Below are 18449 nucleotides of genomic sequence, written 5' to 3'. Positions count from 1 at the left end.
TTCTGTGCCACTAGCACCACCGAAAACAAACCGATAGTCCCGCCCCAAACTCACAACATTGGTTGAGTCAGTGTTTAAGAAAATTAACCTTTAAATGGCTTACTTATAGTTTTCTCTGCATATTAAGCTGGGATAGGAGAAAGTATTTTAACACAAAAAAGTTACACACAACAGCTTTTATTTAGTTTTTAATTAGTTTTTATTTAAAACTTGTCTTTTTAATTTAGTTTCATTTGCATTAGTTTTCACTCTATGTTTTTTAGTTTGTTTATTTTTTTGTGCAATTTCTAGTTTCTTTTTTTTTTTTCTTTTTTTTTTTTGAGCTGCCAAAGTTAACACATTAACTAATATAATTTAAATATGTTTAACATTAAATCTCCTGCCTGTCTAGTGTTAACCTATCTGGAAGCATTTTCATGTTTAATGAAGGTGGGATGTTTAATAATATACTGTGCATCAAAAACTAAAACAATTTGTAGTAATATTTTTTTATTATTTATTTTTTTATTTTTTGGGGGGGGTTAGTTTTGGAGTAATAGAAATGTATTTCAGTGTTGTTTTAACTTTTCCTATTATATTTTTAGTTTTATTTCAGGTAATTAAAATGTTTTCATTTAATTTTCTTTTTAGTTTCCATTAATGATAATAAAACTCAGTTTACATGTGCAGTTATAATCGAGCTACAGACGGTTAGTCGAGCTACAAGGATATATACGACATAATGCATAATCAAAAATATTAAGGATGACAAATACAATGAGTTAAAGGGTTAATTCACCCAAAAATGAAACTTCTCTCATAATTTACTCAGCCTCATGCTATCCCAGGTGTGTATGACTTTCTTTCTTCGCAGAACACTTAGTAGGTAGGTAGGTCCTTAAAATGCAAGTGGATGGTGATACGACATTGAAGCTCCAAAAAAGAACAGACAGTCAGCATAAACGTCATCCATGTGACTCCACTGGTTAAATTAATGTCTTCTAAAGCGAAACAATCGCTTTTGATGTGAAAAAGATCAATATTTAAGTACTTTTTAACTATAAATCATTGCTTCCGGTCAGGAGCAGTATGCATGTTCACGCGAGAACAGACGCACTTGCACACCCGGAAGAGCTGCGCTGTTTACAACTGAGTAGGAGGAACACTGTACAGAAGCTTCTTTGGTTTTGGTTTAGATCTGTATTTGTATCTGTATGTTCACTCACAATGGAGTGTTTCTGTGCTCATCCTAGATGTCTCACCCGAGAGAAAAACATGAGATTATGTCCGAAAATACCAACGCGAATATGTCACACGACAGACTGTGTGAACTCTGTCCTCTCGTGAATGCGTATACTGCTGCTGAACGGAAGTGATTATTTATAGTTAAAAAGTATTTAAATATTGATCTTTTTTACACCAGCAGTGATCGTTTTGCTTTAGAAGACATTAATTAATGGATGACGTTTATGCTGACTGTCTGTTCTTTTTGGAGTATCAAACCATCCACTTGCATTTTAAGGACCTACTGAGCTAAGACATTTTTTTTTCTATTTTTCTTCAAATGTGTTCTGCTGAAGAAAGAAAGTCATATACATCCGGGATGGTAAGAGGATGAGTAAATGATGAGAGAATTTTCATTTTTGGGTGAACAATCCCTTTAAATATATATCACATGCAACACGATCCAATGACAAGTTGTAAGAATAGTACCAGATGGCGAAGTCATGTACTACGGAAGAAACAGAAACAGCTAGGTTTTTAAGTAGTGTTCTGATGATTTATCATAATTTGATCCCCTAACCAGAACCTTAAACTTAACATAACCATGATTTCAAGACGAAAATCACTACCATGTGTACCATAGTAGAAAAAAAACATGGCAGTTTAGAAGGAGACAAGGTGTATTGCAGGTTAGTCCCATCCATCAGTGTTTTTTTGCACAGTGAGTAACAAAATTGATATATATATAGACATTTACTTTATTAAAAGAAGGTGTTGAATATGGGGTTATAAATTGTGTTTGTTAACTGGTAGGTGTGTACGTGAATAAAAGTTTTACCTTTTCGTAAGTGGCAAGTCGTACGATATCATACAATTTCGTCATGTCAAACTAATTATTACGAATTGTCATGAGACTGTGTTGGTGTTATCCTGTCTGATGGCATTTTCATGTTTAATAAAGGTGGTTTGTGGAGGTCATGAAAATGCTTTTATTTTTATTTCATGTAAGAAAACATTTTCATTTAGTTTTTGTTTTCATTAATAACAACGCTCAGTAGGTCCACAGTTATAATCAAGCTACAGAGGATTTTTGTGTACAGTAGTCTAGCTACAGTCTTCACCGGTCTATCCAAGTATACATGACACAATGCATTATTAAATATTTGAAGAAAAATACACGTTGCTGGAAGAAGGAGAGCTGAAATTGCCAAATATGCAAAAATCGGAGTGGTACGATTTTAGTTGGACTAAAGTGTCTACATGAAATTTTTTAAAGACAAATTATTGTTTTAGTCCAACTGAAATCTGACTTTTAAAGTGTATGTAAACATACTGACCGCCTCCTAGGGGCTATTAACCATAATGAAACTCACCCAAAACCAGCCAACATGCTCGAAAGTCACATAGTTAACCACACATCAAAATGACAAATTATCTAAATAATAACACTGATCAAAGTGCTCCTCCACCATCATCAGTGTTCAGATGAAAGTCTCCCTGGATCCCTCCAGGGGAGCAGTAAAGCTGAAATATCTGGATGTCAGTTTGCCCTGATGTCTGGTCGATGGGGAGCCAGGATGGCAGGAACAGGTACTAGACGTGGATGTGGCGTTATCAGTTCAGCAGGCGCTGCTTCCTCAGATTGATCCATCTTAATGAGCTCATCACACCCCTGCAGACAGACGCCCTGATTACATCTGCACGCCACAAGGAAGAAGAGAGCACGCAGAGTTACACACTGCCCATCACGCATGCACGCACATGACGTAACTCACACAGTTTCTTTAATCCACTGTTGTGACACATATCACTTTTATAGTAAACCTGGGATCACATACTGTATCTGTATAGAGTGATATATGACTACATTTACACAATCACTGTTTGGGATTGACAACCATATTTAGCCTACAAACAGGTGTGAATCTCAAACTGTTCTGTCAATATAACAGCTTAAAGGAGCAGCTTGAACGCTGCCTACATGAATGAGTAGCCAAAGTCAAGCCCCTTTTTATTTCTCATCATAGCTGTGAATAGCCTGTATAACCAAAGGGGAGATTAACCTATGAGGTAAGAAAAATAATATTTTTTTCCAATTCATTAATTTATATTCTTACCCCATTGGCAAAATTATATATATATAAACAAGACAAACATACTGAGTAAGAAGTGTCTGTCTTCATTTGGTGTCACTGGTTGTGGATGAGGTTGAATAGTTACTGGAAAATGTAAGGTTTCCTTTAAAAGGTTTGATATTCAAAGAGCTAGTGTGACATTGCCAGATTAAAACTATTGACGATAACAAAAAGAAAGTGGTGACAAGTGACAAACCTGCCAAGGCAAACATACTGTACAGTGCTGTGAAAAAGTATTTGCCCCCTCCTGTTTTCTTCTATTTTTGTGTATTTTTCATACTAAATAGTTTTAGATCTTTAAACGAGATATAACATAAAACAAAGGCAACCTGAGTAAACACAAAAAACAGTTTTCAAATATATATATATATATTTTTGAAGCAAAAAAGTTATCCAATACCTATATCACCCATGTGAAAAACAAACTACCCCCTTAAACTTAATAGGTAGTTTAAGCCACCTTTAGCAGCAACAGCTGCAACAAAACGCTTCGGATAACTGGAGATCAGTCTTTCACAACGCTGTGGTGGAATTTTGGCCCACTCTTCTTTGCAGAACTGCTTTAGTTCAGCCACACTGGAGGGTTTTCGAGCTAGAACTGCCCGTTTAAGGTCCTGCCACAGCATCTCAAATGGGTTCAAGTCTGGACTTTGACTAGGCCACTCCAAAACTTAAATTTTGCTTCTTTTGAGCCATTCAGAGGTGGACTTACTCCTATGCTTTGGATCATTGCCTTGATGCATAATCCAGTTGCGCTTGAGCTTCAACTCAAGGACTGATGACCGGACATTCTCCTTTAGGATTTTCTGGTAGAGAGCAGAAAGTTTCTCTCAATTATTGCAAGTCGCCCTGGCCCTGAAGCAGCAAATCATCCCCAAACCATCACACTACCACCACCATGCTTGTATAATGTTCTTTTTGTGGAATTCTGTGTTTGATTTACGCCAGATGTAAAAGGACCCCTGTCTTCCATACAGTTCCACTTTCGACTCATCAGTCCACAGAACATACTCCCAAAAGGTTTGAGGATCATCAAGGTGTGTTTTTTTTTTTTTTTTTTAATTCAGAGGAGCCTTAATGTTCTTTTGGGTTAGCAGTGGTTTTTGCCTCGCCACTCTTCCATGGATGCCACTTTTGGCCAGAGTCTTTCTGATAGCGGAGTCATGAACAGTGAACTTTATTGATGCAAGAGAGGCCTGCAGTTCCTTGGATGTTGTCTTTGGCTTTATTGTGACTTCCTGGATGAGTCGACGCTGTGCTCTTGGAGGAATTTTGGAACGTCGGCCACTTCTGGGAAAGTTGACTACTGTGCCATGTTTTCTCCATTTGGGGATAATGGCTCCCACTTTGGATCTTTGGAGTCCCAGAGCCTTTGAAATAGCTTTGTAACCCTTCCCAGACTGATGCAACCTTGTCATTTCGTGTCGCTTTCTATGACACTTTAGTGTCTCACGTCTTAACTTTGGCTCGAGCCTCAGTTTTCTGAGTCCAAATCGTCATGGTTACTTTCGTAACCTCCATTCCCTGATGGAGGGAACGAGACGTTGTGTCGATGTAGTGACACTAGGGGTCACTCTTGGGAGCCCCAAAACCTCTGCTTTTTTGAAAAAAAGGCCAATGAGAATTGGCGAGTGGAATTTGCATGCCACTCCCCCGGACATACAGGTATAAAAGGAGCTGGTATGCAACCACTCATTAAGGTTTTGTGCTGAGGAGCCGAGACAAGGTCCCGGGCATTTCAGCGGGTAGTTCAGCGTTGTGGCAAGAGGGACACAACGTCTCATTCCCTCCATCAGGGAACGGAGGTTACGAAAGTAACCATGATGTTCCCTATCTGTCACTCACTCGACATTGTGTCGATGTAGTGACACTAGGGGTCCCTATACAAAACGCCACAACTATCTGAACTGTAACGTGAACTGGCAGTGTGTGACAGGCAGACCGCTGTGTGCCTCATAGCCAGCGCACCAGGCCGTCACGTAACCTCCCCCAATGCTCTTATGAGCGTCGAATAGTCCATCAGGAACAAGTAGACTGCCCAACTATAGGGACAGGCTAGCCCAGCCAAGGCCTCTTTTCCTCTCTTTTTCTCCCAAAAAAGAGTGGAATTTGTTAACTGACTGGGAGCCATAAGTGTCTGCCTCGGGGGTGTCCCTCCCAAGGGGAAGACACCACGGAGACTACACCCCGCCCAAAAAGGGTGGGGGGGGGGGTATTTTGAGTGGAATACGTCACATGGTATTACCAAGTCTTGTCTGAAGTATGTCATGTGGAGAGGTCGCATGGTAGGTCCTATCCAAAGGGGGAGGAGTTTCTACAGAGCATGGCGACCGGGGGAAGAGGTGCCTCTGCCCAAGGAAGATGCAGTTTTTTTTTTGCGGAATATATCACATGGGGTCGCCTTCGGGGAACCAGCACATGTGGAGCACCTACCTCAGTACAGGGGCTCATTAGCGCACGTACTGGGCCGGTCAGCGAGTTTCATAAAAAAGTTAGAGTTAATCCAAAAGTAATCAAAAAAGTAATCAGATTAGATTACCTAAAAATATAATTCAAGATATTACATTTGATTGCAATTTTAGTCATGTAATTTGTAACCAGTTATCTACAATGCACTGTCCATTATCTTAAATCTCATGGCAAGAAATGTGACAGAACGTAAGCATAAAGCTGTGAGAGTTTAGCTCAGAGCTTGATAGGTGCACAAGAGCTCGGGTGCGCTGATAATTGCTCTCCAGATGAGACTGAAACCTTCCTTCAGCATCATTAATCAACTGAATACATTACAATCAAACCAGCATAACTAAGAAGCTAAATTAATTAGAGCAGAAATGGATGCACAAGTGCAAAATATTTATTTTCCGCTTCCAGGGCCTCCCGTTTCAATGTCGTACCTCAATTAATGAAGAAATGAGAGTCGTTAAACTTCATGACTATATTTTCCTCTGACCTGGTTGTAATGAACACATTTACGAGGCTGTCATGTTGCTTGAACACTGGGTGAAATGGCAGGTATGGCTGAGAGTTTTGTTCGGACTACAATCCCATCCAGCCAAGTAAGGATATGTGGTGCAGTGTCTCCTGAATTATTGAATCATGCGACAGATTGACCAAATCCTTTTCACACTCTTTGAATTCTGAGTTCTCCTCTTTTCGGGCAGACACACACACATAGTTCACTTTAAAGGGATAGTTCACCCAAAAATGAAAATCCTGTCATCTTTTACTCACCCTCATGTCATTCCAAACCCATATGCCTTCCTTTCTTCTGTGGAACACAAAAGATGTTAGGCTGAATGTTAGGGGCAGCCTCAGTCACTTTTCACTTTCATTGCATCTTTTTGCCATACAATGAATGTAAATGGTGACTGAGGCTGTCATTATGCCTAATATCGCCTTTTGTGTTTTACAAAAGAAAGACATACAGTATGTATTCAAAACAACATGATAACAGATGATAAATGATAACAGAATTTTCATTTGTAGTTGGACTATCCATTTAAGGTATGTGTCTATACAGAAATTGACTTATAAAAATAAACCTAATCTAAGAAAAATTAATTGGAGTAAAAAGTGACAACTAGCCCCAGACACCCTGTATAAATTAATTATTTAGTCACTCTATCAAATGAGGAACAATAGGCATTGACATTGTTAGAAAGCATCAGCCTTACATCCTGTGACCGTAAAAGGCCTTCCATGCAATGTCCTTATCCTCCCCTCTGATGTCCATCAGATGGCATTCATCAGGAGAAAAGGTTGCATCTCATATTCAGAAGCTGGTCCGTGTCAGGTTATAATTGTCGTCAGAGACATAGACTGTCAGTACGGCTCAGCTTCCTGGCGGAAACAGGAAGAAGACTTACAAGAGACCCTTCTTAACTTTCTTTCAACTTAAATGGAAAAAATGAATTTGGTTAAAATAAAGTGGGGTCCAAAAGTCTGAAACCCTTATTAAAATCTGGGATGCAAAATATATAGAATAAATAGAAAGTTAGGATTTTTGAAATGAATAAAGTTTATGATGTAAAATGAAGAAGAATTATTTAAGATTCAACACTATTTCTAGGTAACTTATCGAATGGAAGCAAATTTGCAACCATGTTAATTCCTTTGTACAAATAGTCAGATATCCTTGCTTCAATTTAAGCACACTAAATGCTCTTTGGTACATTCTCAAATCATGCTGGAATAACATGGATCATCAGGTTTTGCACAAACTTGTGGAGTCCATGCTAGCTCGAGTGCATGCTGAAATAAGCAATGCTGAAATTGATGTAAATATCTTTGAACTTTTTAATTGAATCATTATGCTCATCATAATATAATTTGTAATGAAAACACGTTTTCATTAACTTTGTAGTAAAGCATTTTCACCAGTGTTCTTAGACTATTGGACCTGTACATATTATTATGGAGCACCAAATATTTGTCGATGTTTCCATTATATTATTTATACACACCTAATCTTTATTTGGGCCATATCTGATGCAGAACCATTTTTGTTGGGTTTCTAGTAGACTATGACTGGTGATTTTAGCAAGCTTTATGACTCACTGTCTTTTCCTATTTTAAAGCCTATAAAATTATACCCGTGGACACCTGTCAGCCTTGCGTCATCACCAAGTTTTATTCACACCCCCAACACTAAACTGGATTCAGCCAGACTCTGAATACACTGAAAGGGACATTAAGGGGTAAGGAGACCTGAGCAAAATACTAAAATCTGGTTTTGCATATATCAGAATCTGATATATCTGGTGTATTAATAGAGTTGTGAATCACTGTTATTTAAAAAACAAACTGTGTAATTTCTGCACCACTAGCGTCACCAAACAGAATTGTAAAAATAATAACTGTTATAATAACAGGTTTCCCTAACACTCCCCTGTCTGCTATTGGTCAAAAATCAGATATCCTTTCCCATATTCACACCAATAGTTGAGTTAATATTGCTGTGTGAGCCTGGTCAGGATGCTCAAACAAACAATGTTTTAATTGCGCCATAGTGCCAAAGAGTTTACACTTTTCAGTGAAATCAACCTGACTTACTTATAGTTGCCTTTGCATATTAAGGTGGGACAGAATAAACTGTTAACAGAGAAATTACTCCAATCACTTTAAATTTCGATTTGTGTCCTCTTGGCTGAAATGAAATCTGCATGTACTGTAAATACTACTGGTTCTCAAGAATTCACATTGAACTAAATAAAATATATATATATATATATATATATATATATATATATATATATATACAGTTGTGCTCAAAAGTTTGCATACCCTTGGAGTATTGGTAAAATATGTACCATTTTTAAAGAAGACATGAATGAGCAGGCAAAACACATTTCTTTTATTTCTTATGGGATTCATATTCAACTGTAGGTTATAACAGAATGGCACAATCATAAAACAAAACATGGCAACAAAGAAAAAAATGAAATGACCCCTGTTCAAAAGTCTGCATACCCTAGTTCTTAATACTGTGTATTGCCCCCTTTAGCATCAATGACAGCATGCAGTCTTTTGTAATAGTTGTCTATGAGGCCCCAAATTCTTGCAAGTGGTATAGCTGCCCATTCGTCTTGGCAAAATGCCTCCAGGTCATGCAAAGTCTTTGGTCGTCTTGCAAGAATCGCACGTTTGAGATCTTCCCAGAGTGGCTCGATGATATTAAGGTCAGGAGACTGTGATGACCACTCCAGAACCTTCACCTTTTTCTGCTGTAACCACTGGAGGGTCAACTTGGCCTTGTGCTTAGGGTCATTGTCGTGCTGGAAAGTCCAAGAGCGTCCCATGCGCAGCTTTCGTGCAGAAGAATGCAAATTGTCTGCCAGTATTTTCTGATAACATGCTGCATTCATCTTGTCATAAATTTTCACAAGATTCCCCGTGACTTTAGAGCTCACACATCCCCAAAACATCAGTGAGCCACCACCATGCTTCATAGTGGGGAAGGTATTGTTTTCACTATAGGCCTTGTTGATCCCTCTCCAAACATAGCGCTTATGGTTGTGACCATAAATCTCTATTTTGGTCTCGTCACTCCAAAGGCGTGTCAAGGTGTTGTCAGGCATATTGTAACCAGGCTTTTTTGTGGCATTGGCACAGTAAAGGCTTCTTTCTGGCAACTTGACCATGCAGCTAATTTTTGTTCAAGTATCGTCATATTGTGCTCCTTGAAACAACCACACTGTCTTTTTCCAGAGCAGCCTGTATTTCTCCTGAGGTTACCTGTGGGTTTTTCTTTGTATCCTGAACAATTCTTCTGGCAGTTGTGGCTGAAATATTTCTTAGTCTACCTGACCTTGGCTTGGTATCAAGAGATCCCTGAATTTTCCACTTCTTAATAAGTGATTGAACAGTGCTGACTGGCATTTTCAAGGCTTTGGATATATTTTTATATCCTTTTCCATCTTTATAAAGTCCATTACCTTGTTACGCAGGTCTTTTGACAGTTCTTTTCTGCTCCCCATGGCTCAGTATCTAGCCTGCTCAGTGCATCCATGTGAGAGCTAACAAACTCATTGACTATTTATACACAGACACTAATTGCAATTTAAAAAGCCACAGGTGTGGGAAATTAACCTTTAATTGCCATTTAAACCTGTGTGCGTCACCTTGTGTGTCTGTAACAACCCCAAACATTCAAGGGTATGTAAACTTTTGATCAGGGCCATTTGGGTGATTTCTGTTATTATTATGATTTAAAAAGGAGCCAAACAACTATGTGATAATAAATGGCTTCATATGATCACTATCCTTAAATAAAGACAGTGTTTTTGCATGATCAGTCATATTTTCAAAATCAATGCCAAAATTTCACAATTTCTGCCAGGGTATGCATACTTTTGAGCACAACTGTATATACAGTATCTTAGTGAGGCTAAAAATTCCAAGACAAAATAATAGTAATGAAGTAAAGCTGTCAAGGTAACTTTGTATTTTATTCATGTTTTAATTTAGGTATTTCATCATTTTTTGTTTTAGTCTTCACAGTTCTACTGAACTGTGCACAACATACTGTATGTCCACGTCAAGTATTTCCCTATGTCCCACTGAAGATAATTGTTGTACATACATAATTCAACAAACTATGGCAAAAAGTGAACTTATGGGAGCTTGAATCCCTGAAAAATGGAGAGTCACAGTTCTGTAACCACCCATCTAATAAGCTTTTCTCCTCATTGGTCTTTTGTTGTCTTGCCTCTAGGCTACAATATCTCCTTCTGCAATTTTAACTCTAATTACACAGAGAATTCTGCATCTCGGGGGTCATAATCATAATTATCTTTTACATATCTCATTAAATGGACCTAATTTCCCTAGAACTAAGCCTCAGTTAGAGATTAGTCCTCTATACAATCCCTTATATGAATAATTCACAATTTTTCACAGTTCACAAAAGTTTTTGAATTCTTTGAATCTTTCAATGTGTCAATGTCTTTTTGGCTTTGGACATGGACTAGCATGTCATAATTTGAAAGAAACCTGAAAATCAGCCAGGATAGTTGAAGAAACAAAATGATACATAGATGGTGCTCCAAATACTAGTGAGCTGCCTTCGAAGGCGGCATTTTAAGGCATCATATGGTGCGCTCCTGACACAAAGACTGCTCCAAAATGTAGACAGCATGATTATGCTGCATGTTTTTGCTGCTAAGGCCACGTCAACACTAATACATTTTCGTAGCATTGTTTTTGCTATATTTAGACCTCTCATCCACACTAGATCTAGAACAACTACAGAATAGAACAACTATTTATATTCTGTTTCCGACCCATTACAGAATTGTTGCTTAGAATACAGCATGGTTAAACTCCAAGAATATGTGAATGACCGGTTTTGTCAGATTGTCCGCTCCACCTCTCTGCCCTACCCTTGTGTGATTTTATGCATTTCACTGCTGCCACATGATTGGCTGATTAGATAACTGCATATGTATGTAGATGTTCAGGTGTTCCTAATAAAGTGCTCACTGAGTGTATATTGTATGTGTATGTATTTCATAGTAGCTAAAAAACACTTGATAATAATATCTGACAAAAGTTTGGCTTTTTTGATTACCATAAAAAATTTTTAAAAAAAATCACACTTTGATGAGCTGAATTTATTACAAATTCTGTTTGTTATTTTAATTATTGTGACAAAGTTTAAATAAAAAATTCCAACGTTGAATGTGCTGTGTGAGAGTCGCCTCTACATTGCTAGTTTGTTCTGGGTTGTAACCAGGGCATTAATATGCAGTTGCTATGGTCACACTCAAAAGAGCCCATCCCCAAGTATCTATGATATTCTGGTCCCTAGATATGGGTTGGGTACTTTTTTATAAGACTAAAGGATTTTTTTCCCACCCATTTTATCATCCGCCAGGTGAAAACTGCTGAAAAGAATGCTTACAAAAAGTAACAGCACACCTCTCTTCAACAAGCCGCACAATTTTAGGTATCATGTCCGTAGCACAAACGCTGTGGTACGAGTTAACAGCTAAATTGTAATACATTTTCAAATCCCTAACCATAAGTATGAGTGTAACGGTTTCAGTGAATTTCAATGAGGAAGCGGGAGTCTGCATTTCCAACTCAGGAATGTCATTGTTAATTCAACACAAAACAAAAACACGTTCGCATTAAGTGCAACGGTGTAGCTTCCATGACAGCAGGTAACACACAAACAGCTTCAGGTGTCTGTTTCACTCTCTCTCCACACTCTGAGGTCTGACCCCTTTTTATTTCCCCCGTCTCTCACTGCGAACACAGAAACAAGCAATTACCAGCAATTCATCTCAAGAGCGAACCCTTACCGCTTACTCTCTTCCCAGACAGACCCTCGACCACGCCCTCGCCTCCACATATCCCCACCGCCTGAGCCATTGGAGCAGGGCATGGTCTGAACAGAGGGTGAATGCCCATCCCAACATATAGTAGCGGAGGGTGAGGACCGCCCACTTGATGGCAAAGTGCTCCTTCTCTATGGTGCTGTACTTAGTCTCTCTCATAGAGAGCTTCCAACTAATGTACAGCACCGGGCGCTCCTCCCTCTCCACCACCTGATAACAGTACCGCACCCAGCCCCCTGTCCAATGCGTCCATCTGCAAAACAAAAGGGAGAGAGAAGTCAGGGGAATGCAGAAACGGCCTGCCACAAAATGCGGCTTTTATCTGCATGAATGCTTGTTGGCATGGTTCCGTCCACTGGACCAGGTCTGGAGCGCCCTTTCTAATGAGATTAGTCAGTGGGCTGATGATGTCCGAATAATTAAGTGCAAACCTTCTATAATAGCCAGCCAGCCCCAGGAACTGTCTCACCTCCTTTTTGGTCTTACGACTTGGGCAGGTCGCAATCGCTGCGGTTTTATCAATTTTGGGCCGCACCTGACTGTGACCCAAGTGGAACCCCAGATAATGTACCCCCACCCGCCCAATTGCACACTTCTTCGGGTTTACCGTGAGCCCCACCCGTCACAGCAACCTCAGGACGGCCCCCAGATGCTGCATGTGCCGCTGCCAATCATTGAACCCGTTACATACGCAGCGTGCAGTCTGAGGACCCTGTCCATAAGATGCTGAAACGTAGCCGGTGCCCCAAACAAACCAAATGGAAGGGTCACAAATTGGTGTAAACCAAACGGTGTGGAGAAGTCCGTTTTTTCACGGGACATTGGTGTTAAGGGGATCTGCCAATACCCCTTTGTCAAATTCAGTGTCAAATAAAAGGAAGCCGTGCCCAACTGATCAAGCAGTTCGTCAATACATTGCATTGACTTTCCTATAATCCACACAGAATCAGAACAAGCCATCGCTCTTAGGCACCAGATCTACCGGGCTGGCCCAATCACTGTGGGATTTTTCTATTACCCCCATATCGAGCATGGCCTTTAATTCTTCCCATACTACCTGTTTCTTGTGTTCGGGTATGCGGTAGGGATGGCTACGTACCACTACCCCAGGGGTTGTTTCAATGTGGTGTTCTATGAGATTAGTGCAGCTGGGGAGAGGCAAGAACACATCAGAAAAATCCTTTAGCAACTTGGTCACCTCCGTACATTGCGACGGCAAGAGGCGGTCTCCACAAGGGACCGGGGTGAATTGATTGGCTTTTAAATTCACCTCCGGTCCAAGCTCCTCCGTCTCCGGAACTACCATCACCAAGGACACTGGGACCACCTCTCTCCATGGTTTTAGAAGGTTGAGGTGGTAAATCAGATGTGCCTCGTCCCTATCCATACACATCACCTCATAGTTGACCTCCCCAACTCGCCGTGTGACCTCAAAGGGCCCTTGCCACTTTGTGAGTTAATAATACAAGTACTTTATCTCCCTGTGCAAACTCCCGTAACCAAACTCCCCTGTTATACAGCCGGGACTGACATTCTTGCGCCTGTAGCAAATTCTCCTGTGATAGTCACCCCAGTGTGTGGAGTTTTGCTCTCAGGTCAAGAATGTATTGAATTTAATTTTTGCTCTGTGAAGGTCCCTCCTCCCAATTTTCCTTCATGATGTCTAACACACCACGGGGCGTATGCCCATATAACAACTCAAATGGTGAAAACCCCATAGAGGTTTGTGGGACCTCTCGCATTGCAAATAACAGGGGTTCGAGCCACTTATCCCAGTTCCGAGAGTCATACTTACGAGTCATATTTTTTAAGGTCTGATTAAATCATTCGACCAAGCCGTCCATTTGTGGATGGGACACGCTTGTCCAAATCAATTTAATCCCCAGTAATTCGTACAGCTCACGTAGTGTACGTGACATAAAAGCAGTGCCCTGATCGATGAGGATTTCTTTTGAAATCCCCACTCGGGAGATCTTTCTGAAGAGTGCCTCCACAACACTACGTGCTGAGATGTTGCGCAGAGGCACTGTTTCTGGATATTGCGTTGCGTAATCCACCAGGACTAACTCAAAGTGATGCCCATGTGCTGTCCGTTCTAATGGCCCGAAGAGGTACATGCCAATTCATTTGAAGGGGCCTCGATCAATGGGAGAGAGCGCAATGGTGCTTTTGGAGCGGTAATGGATTCACCAGCTGATATTCAAAGCATGCTGCACACCACTGGCGAACAACCCTGTGAATGCCCGGCCAATAGAAATGGGCCATGAGAGGACTTTAATGTTTTCCCCTGTCCCAAGTGACCTGCCAATGGATTATGATGAACTGCCTGGAATAACACTTCCAGATGGCTCTTTGGTATCAACAACTGGGTTCCTATGCCCGGCTGAAGACGCTGACCATCAATCAATATCACTTGGTCAAACGAGTGCTTCAGGGTCTCATCTCGAGACTGCTCTAGAGGGAAATCCTCTATCGGGAATTCCCTAAGGGCAGGGGATGACGCCTCCCCCTCCCTGGCACCAGCCTGACGTGGAGCAGATGCAGATGGCCCAGGCCATGCCTCCCCAGCCAGCGCTTTGCACATCGACTCACTTTCTCACAGGGGAAACAACATCCACACACACAACCCCTTCAATAATTATCAAAAAGCCGGCCAATTGGTTCCAAAATCAGTGGAAGGGTGAGGCGTGAACTAACCACCCCCTTGACATTATGCTTTTGTCCCCGGAACATTATTGTGACAGTCACTACAGGATAATCATGAATATCCCCGTGCACACACCTCAACTTCACCCGATTATTTGCATCCCATTTTGTTATTAACAATTTTTATTGATTCCATTCACAAAATAAATAAACATAACAGAAAATACAGAATCAAATTATATACATTAAGCCCCTCCACCCGAACATTTAAATCTTTCTCCCATAATCCCTTGAGAGAAGTTGAAGGTCCGTCCCCCAGACGCTGAATTAGCAGGGAGTAATACACTGATGCCTCATGACCTTTTCCAAAAGTGGTAATCATTACTCCCAGAGTATCTGCCACTTTAGGGGGATGTATGCTACTCCCAAATATAGTACAGAGCAGGTGGTGCAGCTGTAAATATCTAAAGAACTGAGATCTGGGAATCCTAAAATGTTGAAGCATATTTTCAAAGGATCTCAACATTCCACTCTCATATAGGTCACTGAGCATATTAACCTCCCTCACAATCCACTCTGACTAGCAGAAATGGGACTTATTAATATATAATTTTGGGTTCAGCCATATGCTCAAGGCAATATTTAAATAAATGTATGAATTAAACACTCTGGCCACTTTTGTCCATACCGAGTGCAAATGCGAGATTACGGGGTGTAACTTAACTTCTCTGGTTAGTTAAATAGAAAGGCTTTGCAATGGTGAAATAGGGGCAAGAACTTCCTGTTCAATACAAAACCAGGGAGGGGCTCTCTCAGGTGTAAGCAACCAATGAGCCAAATGTCTGAAACCAAATGCATAATAATAAAAAAGAATTCTTGGGTAGGCCTAGCCCACCTTCGGCCTATGTAACTTGGGATGTGTAAAATGTAATCAGGGACGTTTACCATTCCAAATGAAGGACTTCGCCATGCTATCAAATTGCATGAAATAAGAGAGGGGGACATCTACAGGGAGAGATTGTAGCAGGAAGTTGAATTTTGGAATACAATTCATTTTAATAACATTAAACTTCCCAAGCATTAGATAAATGAAATGAAGCCCACCTGCCCACATCGCTTGAAAAACTTTTTATTAAGGGGTCAAAATGAACTAAATCACACAAATTTGCTGGGAATAAAATGCCCAAATACTTAATTCCCTGTTTGGGCCACTGGAAGGCGCCTGGCTGAAAAGCCATTACTGGGCAGTATGCTTTCAGAGACAAAGCTTCGGATTTAGACCAACTGACTCTGTATCCTGAGAATTTAGAAAAGGAATTAATAATTCTGTGGAGGCAAGGCATAGATCTAGTGTGGTCGGAGACGAAAAATAAAATATAATCTGCGTAAAGCAAAAGCTTATGCGCCATACCTCCCACCACCAGCCCTGGAAAATCATCCTCTTTTCTTATCGTGGCTGCTAATGGTTCCAGGGCAAGACAGAACAATAATGGGGAAAGAGGGCAACCTTGCTGGGTGCCACTATCCAGAGTAAAATCATCTGAAATTAATCCATTTGTTTGTACCGCCACTACCGGGTGTCTATGAAGTAACTTAATCCATCCAATAGAAGTATTTCCGAACCCGTATATTTCTAAAATCTTAAAAAGATAATCCCATTCTACCATATCAAATGCCTTTTCGGTGTCAAGTGAGATGGCAGAGACCGTAGTCTGATCATTCGCCACTGACCACATGATACTGATGAAACACCTAATGTTATCAGAAGAGCTGCAGCCCCAACTAAACCCCACCTGATCTATATGTATAAGAGATGTCATAACTAAATTGGTTAGCCAAAATTTTTGACAATATTTTAACATCTAGCTGGATCAGGGAAATTGGACGGTAACTCTTACCCTCATTTGGATCTTTGTCCTTTTTAAGAATCTGACTGATCCAGGCTTGTGTCATGGTTGGTGGAAGCTTTCCATTCTTTAATGATTCCATACAAACTTCTAACAAAAGTGGAGCCAGTTCTGTAACATAAGATCTAAAAAATTCAGCGGCAAAGTCGTCTGGCCCCAAGTAGGCAAGTCCTTAATTACCTTGCCAAGCTCCTCCATATTTATCTCAGAATCAAGAGAATTTGTCAGTTTAGGGAGTTCTAATGGTTCCACAAAGTTTGAATATCTTCATCAGTAGATGAAGACGTGGAACTATAGATATCAAGATAAATTCTTTAAAAGCATTATTAATATCAATGGCTAAGTTAAATATTTCATCACCAGCAGATTTCACTGAGGGAATGGTAGAAAAAGACTCTCACTGCTTTATATATCTAGACAAAAGCTTCATTGCTTTGGCCCCCCGACTCAAAGTATGATTGTCTTTCCCTGAATAGCCAAAACTCCACCTTCCACGACAAAATAATATTAGATCTGTATTTCAATCGGGTCAATTCTCTGAGGCCATCAGACGACATTCGGCGCTTCAGCTCTGCCTTCTTCCAAATCCACAAGTTTTGTGCTTTGGATCTTTTGGTGAATGAGGCATACTGTATGATCTGGCCCCTAAGAAATGCCTTAAGTGCCTCCCAAGCCACGCCCACAGAGGATACTGGGGACCAGTTGGTCTCCACATAAACATTGATTTCAGCCTTTAACATTTGTTGGAATTCAGGATTTTGCAGAAGGGATACATTGAAGTACCAACTATATGATTTCCTCTTCTCCATATGTGGCAACACCTATAAACTCACCAGGGTGTGATCTGAGACTAAAATGTTTCCAATTGAGCAATCAACAACAGATGAAATGAGGGACTTAGATATATAAAAAAAATCTATTCTAGAATAAATCTTATGGACTGATGAAGAAAAATGTATAGTCCCTACCAGATGGGTTCAAAAGTCTCCAAATATCTGTAAGACCAAGATTTATACACATCCTGTGAAGCATCAATGTTGCTCTAGGGGGCTTACACACTTTTGCTTCACTATGATCAAGGACTGAGTCCATCAATAGATTAAAGTCTCCTCCCAATATTATATCATGAGGGGTGCCAGCAGCTTGCAACATCCCTTCAGTATCTATTAAAAAAAGCCCTGATCATCAGCATTAGGTGTGTAAATATTAGCCAAAATAAGACTTTGCCCCTGAATTTCTGCTAAAACTATAATGACTCTTCCTAATTTATCTTTAATCTGTTTGAGACATTTGAATTGTAGATGCTTATTATTAGTATAATGACTCCCCTGCTCTTACTTGAGCCAGCACTAAAGGAAACATGTCCACCCCATATCTTCCCAAATTTTTCAACTTCCTGCGGGGAAAGATGTGTTTCTTGAAGAAACACTATATCATATTTCTTACGCTTAAGAAGAGAAATAACCTTCCTTCTTTTTATGGGGTGCCCCAACCCACTCATTCCACATGGAGAGAGACAATCCACTCATATTAACATTTGACATTTTAGAAAAAATAGATTGCGTGTCAAAAACAAAATGATAAAGACCACATTCCAACATTAGTGCGACAATCAAACCCCAAACTTCACCCCGAACCAAACAAACAGCAAAAAGAAAAATGTGCGCATTAACCCCGCACACGACAGCGCCAACTGGCATCTATTCCTCTAAACTCAA

This window comes from Myxocyprinus asiaticus, chromosome 32 (assembly GCF_019703515.2).
Source record: "Myxocyprinus asiaticus isolate MX2 ecotype Aquarium Trade chromosome 32, UBuf_Myxa_2, whole genome shotgun sequence".
NCBI classification, from domain to species: Eukaryota; Metazoa; Chordata; class Actinopteri; order Cypriniformes; family Catostomidae; genus Myxocyprinus; species Myxocyprinus asiaticus.
Note: the sequence above shows the minus strand (reverse complement) of the source record.